General features: G+C 50.0%; 1 long non-coding RNA gene across 1 annotated transcript; it reads right to left on the minus strand.

Moving 5' to 3' along the window:
• Window positions 1-2583: 2583 nt before the first annotated feature.
• LOC143273035 (uncharacterized) lies at window positions 2584-8200 on the minus strand. The gene is made up of 2 exons (XR_013050875.1): window positions 7353-8200; window positions 2584-2866 (listed from the first exon to the last, which is right to left on the minus strand). It is a non-coding gene; the product is annotated as an uncharacterized LOC143273035 (long non-coding RNA).
• Between the last annotated feature and the right edge of the window lie 684 nt (window positions 8201-8884).

Below are 8884 nucleotides of genomic sequence, written 5' to 3' on the forward strand. Positions count from 1 at the left end.
CCAGTGATGGCACAACCTCTAATTCCAGCACTCGGGAGGCAGAGACAGGAGGAGAACTTCAAGTTTGGGGCCAGACTGGTCTACATAGCAAGTTTCAGGCCAGCCATCGAGACACAGGGAGATTCTGTCTCAAAACAAGGAGAGGGGGGTGAGTGAGAGAGCCTGAGTCCATGGATGGGGATGATCCAAAGGACGAAAGTAGAAACAGCAAAAAGTGAATTAGTCATTTCAAAGTTATCTTCCTCAGTAGATGTGGAGGCTGAGGCAGGAAGACAGTGGCATTATAGGCTAGCCTGGCCTACAAAGGAAGGCCTTGTCTTACACACCTTTCTGTCCCAAAGGTTACGGGCACAGAGGAGGGACTTCCCAGCACACCTGGCTGCAGCGGCATGCCGCCGAGCAGTTGGCTTTCAGCCCTCCTTTCTTGGACAGTCAGATAAGCATCTTGCTTTGGCTTTTGCCAAGTGGGCCTCCACCATCAGAGACCATTTTGGTCTAGTGCCAGAGCTCAGGCTAGGCCAGTGGCTGCCTGTACTTTCTCCTCCACAGTGTACATGCCGATGCCCTCCCTCGTGTTTCTGATAGGCTTAGGAGTGTGTGTCTCTATGAGAATGTGCCGGCATGCTTGGTGGGGAGCAGGAGCACACTAGCTTGAGAATGCGCTCATAAAGATTTGCAAGCCTGTTGGCATCAACTTGTGAACCTGTGCTCTTCTGTCCTCTCTCTGCTCTGTGTGGGGTGGGTGGGTGGGTGTGAGCCTGCGTGTATGGTTGTGCGACTGTGTGTGTGTGTGTGTGTCTCCCAGTTTGAGTTTTCTGTGTCCCCTCACCCACCCCATCTCCCAAGTAGCCTTCCTTTTTCCCGCCCTCAGGGAAGACCTCCAGAAATGGCAGGAACTGGATTAGAGAAACAGGACATGCCATTCTGACTGTGCCGTTCTCTCCTTGTGGGGATTCTAGTCAGTGAATTCTCATCATCTGTAACGTGGGACACAATGGTCACCGAACATTGTTATTCTAGTGGCATTCTCTCTCCCTCGCTTATTTTCCCATCACGGCCATTTCCACTCTGGCCAAATTGACCACATCTAGTTTTCAAATCCAAACCCTGCCTCTATCAATTTGTTCATCAACTAATCACTCTGGAGTTACCTGGGACGTATGTGAAGAGCAGTCAGGAAGAGCCCTGCTGGGAAATGTCCCACCAAGATGCGGGACTACAGAGCTTGCTGTGACAGGCGGTTGGTGGGCCAGTGCCCGTGGTGAAACATTGCAATTGAGAAAGTATGGATGGGAAACAGGAATGTTTCTCCTTTTAAAAATTCGTATTTCTGTCTGTGTCCCGTTTAAGCTTCACAGGATGGAAATGTCCTAAAACTAAGGAGCTAAACAAGAAGAGGAATCCCATTACCTGGGATTTTTAAAAGGCTCTCTCAGAGTTTGTGGGGACCCCCTTCCCAGGCGCTGTGTGGTCCGGCCAGGGCCAGCCAAGTCCCCCACCCGGCCCCACGCCCACCCACCTCCAGCCCTGCACTTTCCCAGGATTCAGATGGTAATGAAGGCATCCATCTTCCCACACACACTCTCAGGACCCTCTAGGCCATACAATGGCCCCAGTGCAGTGGGCCCACCACCTGTTGGATTTTCCCAGGGAAGGGAGGGAGCTGACCAAGAGGAGGAGCCCCGGCTCTCAGCCCCCACCTCCCGTAGACCCTGATCTTGGGAATCAACTCGCAAGAGCCTGCTGTCCTTGGCTCGGCTCACAGCCATCCTCCTCCGCACTGTGTTTCCTCCTCAGCAAATGGAGGTGATGCTGTGCGTGTTAGCAACTTAGTGTGGCAGGCCAGGCTACCATGTCAACGTGGGGGCAGGCTAGCAAGGGTTGCTGCGGGACAAATGGAGAATGGTCCAGGAGGGGACACCAGTCTAGAGCCCCGCCTCCCCCGTAGAGATATTTTTAAAAATTTGCTACTTTAATTAATTTTTTTTCTGATGGAGTTCTTCTCTAGCATGCAGGAAGCCCTGGGTTCCAGTCCCAAGAACACTCCAGCCCCTGTGGTTTCTTGAGGACTGAGCTGGACTAAGCTGGACAAGAGGAAGTTTCAAGTTCGTCCTTGTCTCCTATATTCCCACCACAGCCTTGCTAGTAGCACTATCAGAAAGAGCCCTGCTGGAAAATGTCCCGCCAAGGTGTGGGACTACAGCTTGCTGTGACAGGTGGTTGGTTGGTGGGCCTCTCATTTCCAAAGGAGAGCACCCTGACCCAAGAAGATATATGTCCCCCAAACAGCAGAGCCAAGATATGAGGGCAGTTTTGCTATTCCATTCTGAAATTGGAAGCACATTAGGTCGTTATCATCATTATTAATATCAGTTAATGAGTTAGGTCGTGACCTTGGTCATGTGAAAACCTCAAGGAGGCTAAGAAGGGAAAGAGACCAAATGTTACCCACCACTGTCTCCCCAAGACTTGGGCAGAGCATGAAACACAGTAGGTGATTAAAACTGAAGATCAAAGCCAAGTATGATGAACCTGCCCAGAATTCCTGCTCTCCCCTCAGATGCTGAGGCATAAGGATTGGAATTTCTTTTCTTTAAAAAAAATTTTTGTTGTTGTTGTATTTTTGAAGTGGGGTCTTCGGTACACAGGTTGACCATAAATTTGCTGTATAGTTAAAGATGATCTCGAATTCTGATCCTCCTGCCTCTGCCTCCTCGGAGCTGGGATTACAGAAGTGTGTCACGTTTATGTGGTGCTAGGAACAGAGCACAGGGCCTCCTGCAGGCCAAGCACATACAACTGAGCTTCATCGCCGGCCCGGGATCATAAGTTCAAGTCCAGGCTAAACTGCATAGCAAGCCCCTGCCTAGAAAAACAAAACAAACAAAAAACAAAACCGACAAGTAAATGTATGGCATGACCAGATGATGAGCACATATCTTCACACTCCAGGTGTCATGCCACAGATGATGAAGGTCTCCGGGAATCAAGGTGCTGAGCTCTGGATGCGTCCGCCCATGCTTCGTTCACCAGGTCCCTAAGTGACGTTGGAGCTGTTATTCCTACTTGGTTTATGGCCTCCAAGACCTCAAATGCTCTTGAACTAAATGAGTCCTCAAACATACAATTCCACCTCAACATAAAGGAAGGACATGGCGTGAGCTGGGACTTTTGCCAGTGACAGTTAGAATCAGAATCTTTGTCCATTCCCATGGAATCTTGGAAGTCATTGGTTCTCCCAGCTCTCCATCCCCCATGAAAAATAGCATCTCCACACTTCCAAATCCATCTCCTCCTACCCACACCCAAACGTCCAAACTAGTTATCTCAGGACATTCAGGAGGGTGAACCGAGAAAGACTTGCACTCTATTTAAAGTTAAACATGTTTCTTAGCGTTGCACTCTGGATATGACATTTTAGTCAGCACAATACAAGCGATGCAGCACCACAGACCGGCAAAGGATACAGGAACGGGGACAACACGAAGAAAGTCCACATCAAGTCTGAGTTGCCCATATAATCCCCATCCTAATCCCTGCTAAAACAGTTTGCCAAACCAGGTGGTGATGGTGCACACCTTTAATCCCAGCACTCCAGAGGCAGAAGCAGGTGGATCTCTAAGTTCGCTGAGGCCAGCCTGATATGCAGATCGAGTTCCAGGACACCAGGGCTACATAGAGAAACCCTGTCTTGGAAAGAAAACAAGCAAACAAAAACACCTTGCCAGTGTCTCCATGCTTTTTGGGTTTGTTTGTTTGTTTGTTTGTTTGTTGTTTTTAAGATGTATTTATTTATTATGTATACAGAAGAGGGTGCCAGATCTCATTACAGATGGTTGTGAGCCACCTTGTGGGTGCTGGGAATTGAACTCAGGACCTCTGGAAGAGCAATTAGTGCTCTTAACCTCTGAGCCATCTCTCCAGCACACATTTTGTTTTTGACATGGGGTCTTTTTTTAATATGCAGTGGTGTTTTAATGTATGTACGTCTGTGTGAGGGTGTCAGGTCCCTGGAACTGGAGTTACAGACAGACAGTTGTGAGCCACCATGTGGGTGCTGGAAATTGAACCCGGCTCCCCTGGAAGAGCAGCCAGTACTTCCAACTGCTGAGCCATCTCTCCAGCCCCTTGACATGGGGTCTTAGATTGGTCTTAATCCCTCCCTAAGAAAAAGGCTTCGAACTCCTGCTTCAGCTGCCTCTGCTTCTCAACTGCGGGGATTGCACGTGTGTAAGCTGTGCCCTTAAAAAATACGTTCTGCTCAGCATGGTGGCACATACTTTCAGTGCCAGCCTTCCAGAGGCAGAGACAGGCAGATCTCTGAATCTGAGACCAGCCTGCCCTGAATATCCAGTTCCATGCCAGCCAGGATTACACAGTGAGACCCTGTCTCAAAAACGAAAGACAGGCCGGGCGGTGGTGGCGCACACCTTTAATCCCAGCACTCGGGAGGCAGAGGCAGGCGGATCTCTGTGAGTTCGAGGCCAGCCTGGGCTACCAAGTGAGTTCCAGGAAAGGTGCAAAACTACACAGAGAAACCTTGTCTCGGAAAACCAAAAAAAAAAAAATGAAACACACAAACAAAAACCATGTTCTACAACTGGAAATGTGGCTCACTTGGTAAAGGACTTGCCTAGCCAGCACGCACAACGCCCCCAGCAGGTTCAGTGCCCAGCACTGTATCAGCCAGGTATAGTGGCACACATCTATCTCAGTTCCCAGAAGATGGAGATAGAAGGATCCAACTTTGATGAAGACCACTCTGAGCTATATAGCAAGTTCAAGACCAGCTGGAGCGACACAAGACCTTGTCATAGAAAGAAAAGGCTGGAGAGATGACTGAATGGTTCAGAGCACCAGGACCCAGCACCCACATGGTGACTCACAACAGCCTGTCACTCTAGCTCCTGGAGATCTGACACTTCTGGCTTCCACGGGCACCCACATATGCATGGAATACACACACATACATAGTTTAAAAAATTTTTTTTTAATCTAAAATAAAATACTGAAGAAAACTAGTCTTGTTTGGGTGTGCAGCTGGCAGCTCGGTGGTGAAGCCCTTGTCTACTGAGCATGCACAAAAAGGTCCTGGAGCAGCTATTCTAACGTTGCTTAACAAGGTGGTGGGGAGGGGGAGAGGTGCCTTGAAAACCTTAGATATAAAAGAAGTTGCAAGTCAGGTGGTGGTGGCGCACGCCTTTAATCCCAGCACTCGGGAGGCAGAGGCAGGCGGATCTCTGTGAGTTCAAGGTCAGCCTGGTCTACAGAGTAAGTTCCAGGAAAGGCACAAAGCTACACTGAGAAACTTTGGTTTAGTAAATCTGTGTGTGTGTGTGTGTGTGTGTGTGTGTGTGTGTGTGTGTGTGTGTGTGTGGTGGGAAAGGGCACACATGCCATGGCGTGAGTGTGCAGATCAGAGGACAGCTCTCTGGAGTCTCTCCTTCCTCCTTTGCATGAGGTCTCAGGATTAACCTCAGGCCGACAGCAAGGGATACTGTTGTGTGCAGTACTGAGGATTGAACCCAGGACCGCATGCATTGGGGACAAATACTGAACTACAGCCCCAGCCCGTGGTTTTCATTGGTTTGTTTGTTTGTTTGTTTGTTTGTTTGTTTTCAGCAGGTCTTATTGTGTAGCAATGATTGTCCTGGAACTCACTATATAGACCAAGCTGGCCTCAAACTCAGAGATTCACCTGCCTCTGCCTCTTGAATGCAAAAGGCATTCGCCAGTAAGCCTGGATGTTTTCCTTTTTAAAAGATTTACCTTTTAGCCGGGCAGTGGTGACCCACACCTTTAATACCAGCACTTGGGAGACAGAGGCAGGTGGATCTCAGGGCTGTTACAGAGAAACCCTGTCTGGAAAACAACAACAACAAAAGATTAATCTTTTATGTTCAATTGTGTGTGTGTATGTGGGCGGGTATGTGCATGTGCATACAGGTACCCATGGAAAAGGCCAGAATGCATTCGCTCCCTGGAGCTGAAGGTACAGATGGTTATGAGCTGGATGCTGGGAACCAAGCCTGAATCCTTTGCAAGAGCTGCAAATGCTCTTAACTGATGAGCCGCCTCTCCAACCCTGGTAGTTTTCTTTTTTAAGACAGGTAGCCCAGGCTGGTCTAGAACACACTACGTAGCATAGGTAAGCCCAGTTTTCCAGCCTCCTGCTTCCATCGCAATTACAGGTCCACATTCCATGCTCTGCTACTCCCCATTCTCTCAAGTGACTACGACACCATGATTCGAGGTGATGTGCCTTGGTGATGACTGTGTGACTTTTTCCAGTTGGCTGACCCTCTCAGACATACATTATTTCCCACGTTTGAGGACTTCCTTAGGACAAAGTCCTGAAAGGAAAGTGCTGTCTCATGAGGTCCCCGAGGCATGAGGAATTCATAGTTTATTCAGCCATTCTTCCAGTGGCTGTTTATTAGGACTTTTCTCGGGTTGCTCTTTCAAACAAGCTGACACAAACACTGTGGGAAGCCCCCCTTGAGCCCGGCTGCCTGTCTGTGCTGTGGGCTTAACTCTCCCAAAGGAACATAACAAATTAACCTGACCTTTTTTAAAAACTGAATTTTAAAGTGTTTTTATTCACGCCTGCGCGCGCACATATGTGTGTGTGTGTGTGTGTGTGTGTGTGTGTGTGTGTGTGTGTAAGTTTAGAGGTCAAAAGACAATTTTGGGGCGTCAGTTCACTTCCTCCATCACGTGAGTCCCTGGGATTGAGAGAAGGAACTGAGTTCATCAGACTCAGTGGCAGGTACCTTTAGCAGCTGAGACACCTCACAGGCCTTTTGAAGCTGACCTGAGACAGAGGCTCGTGCAACCCAGTCCTGCTCCAACTCACTATGTAGCTAAGGATGACCTTAAACTTCCCATCTTCCTCTCTCTATTATTATTATTAGTAGTAGTAGTAGTAGTAGTAGTAGTAGTAGTAGTAATTTCTCATATGAGATATAGTTATGCATTTATATTGCATGTCTCCTTGTCCCCACCCCCAAAATAAAAGCTGCCCAGGACAAAGACTGGAGTTGTTTCTGTCCTCTATAATATCTCAGCACTGGCCAGAACCTGGCACGTAGGGTCTTCCAGATACCTTGTCTTGTTGAGATGGAGCCTCATACAGCCCAGAACACGAAGATAATTCTTAGCTTAGAACGACCTTTAACCTCTGATCCTCCGGCCAAGTGCTGAGATTATGGGTTGTCTCCACACCGTGCAGGGCTCCCCGACTGATCCCTGGGTAAGATTTGTGAAGTTCTGGCGGACAAACTAAAGGTGTGGTGTAGAGGACCCACAGGCTTTGCGAGTCTAGATTCTAGCCGCAGGCCTCACACACTTACGGGCTGAGTCTTTGGTCCAGTCGTTGCTGTTGGAGACCTCCAGGTTCATAGACCCTCATGGGAGGCGATTCTTGGATCAACTTCTGCACAAGTGTCTGCGAAAGTTCAGTAGGAGGAGGCTTTGAGCCCCGCTGTGGCCAGGATGGTGTGGTTGCACCCACAGACTCCTGTGTCTCCCTACATCAGGGTGGGCGGTGGTGCAGGGCGTGGGTGCAGGGGACCCAGGTTGAGACACAGGATCACATCAGCCCTGAGACCCCGACCTCGGTCCCTGGCTTCCCAGGCCCTCCCCAGCGGCCGCGAGGGAAGGATGCAGGAAACTGGCCTGTCGGTTTTTCCCAGGCCCTCGCCCCACTCTCCGAACATCTGGTCACAAACATCTGCCCTTCGCCTTTGTCGCACAGCCGGGGCCAGCCTCGCACCCATCTGCCGCCGCCCCCGGCGCCCGCCCCATCTGTGCCCTGCCTTGCCCGGGCCGCCGGTCGGTTCCCACGGTCCAGCGCGCGCAGCCCGGGCTCCCATCTGCCGGGCGGGTGCCCTGGCGGGGGATGCTTTCGAGCAGTGCGCGCCCGGAACAAAGCCGGGGTACGAGCCTCCTCCAGGCCCAGTTCTACTGAGTCCTAAGTCGCTGCAGGAGCAGCTGGGGCCAAGGTGCACGCCCAGCTCTGCCTCAGTTCTGAACACTGCAGGCCTGGGCCAGAAGGTACCGGCCTTGGTTGTGGAGGGTTTTGTTTTTTTGGTTGTTGTTTTGAGGTGGTGTCGTCAACTTGCCCTGCCCTGGATCTCTCCGGCACCCTACCTCCAGAGATTAGGCATAAGCAAATACTTGCTCCCTTAGTAGTCCGGGATTCTCTCGAAGTTCCAGAAGTTCCAATCCTCCTGCCTCTATCTCCCGAGTGCTGACGTCACAGACAAGGACCACCATGCCGAGGTTATGCAGTCCTGGGGGTCAAACCCAGGCCCTCATAAATGTTAGGCCAGCACTCTGCCTAACTAAGCTGCGTCCTTAGCCACCTCAGACTTTTTCTTTTCTTTTTAAACAAGATCTATTATTATTTTAATTGTGTATGTGCTTGTGTGTGTCTGTGGGGGAGGGATAATGCCAATGCCCGTGAAAGCCGGAGGCAACAGATTCCCCTAGAGTTCCAGGTGGTTTTAAACTGCCAATGTGGAGCTGGGATTCCTATTGCACAGTACACACTCTGACCAGGGAGCCACCATACCTGGGCCATACTTCTATTTTTAATTACTCCGCCGTGGTTCTTTCTTTGCAGTGGTTCCCTACCTTCCTAATGACTCTTAATGTAAATAGCTGTGTTTTCCGATGGTCTTAGGCGACCACTGTGAAAAAATCCTGCAACCTCCTGGGGAGCGCGACCCACAGGTTGAGAACCCCATGCTTCAGACTTTGCTCCACATAAACGTCTTGGTCTTGCTGGAGAGGTTTTCGAGTGTTTGTTTTTTTTCTGTCGTTCTGCATCTGCCCTTAGCAAGTCTGTCATGTATCTGCCGAGTGCTCTCATCCCTCCAGC

This window comes from Peromyscus maniculatus, chromosome 4, assembly GCF_049852395.1.
Source record: "Peromyscus maniculatus bairdii isolate BWxNUB_F1_BW_parent chromosome 4, HU_Pman_BW_mat_3.1, whole genome shotgun sequence".
In the NCBI taxonomy this organism is placed as follows: Eukaryota; Metazoa; Chordata; class Mammalia; order Rodentia; family Cricetidae; genus Peromyscus; species Peromyscus maniculatus.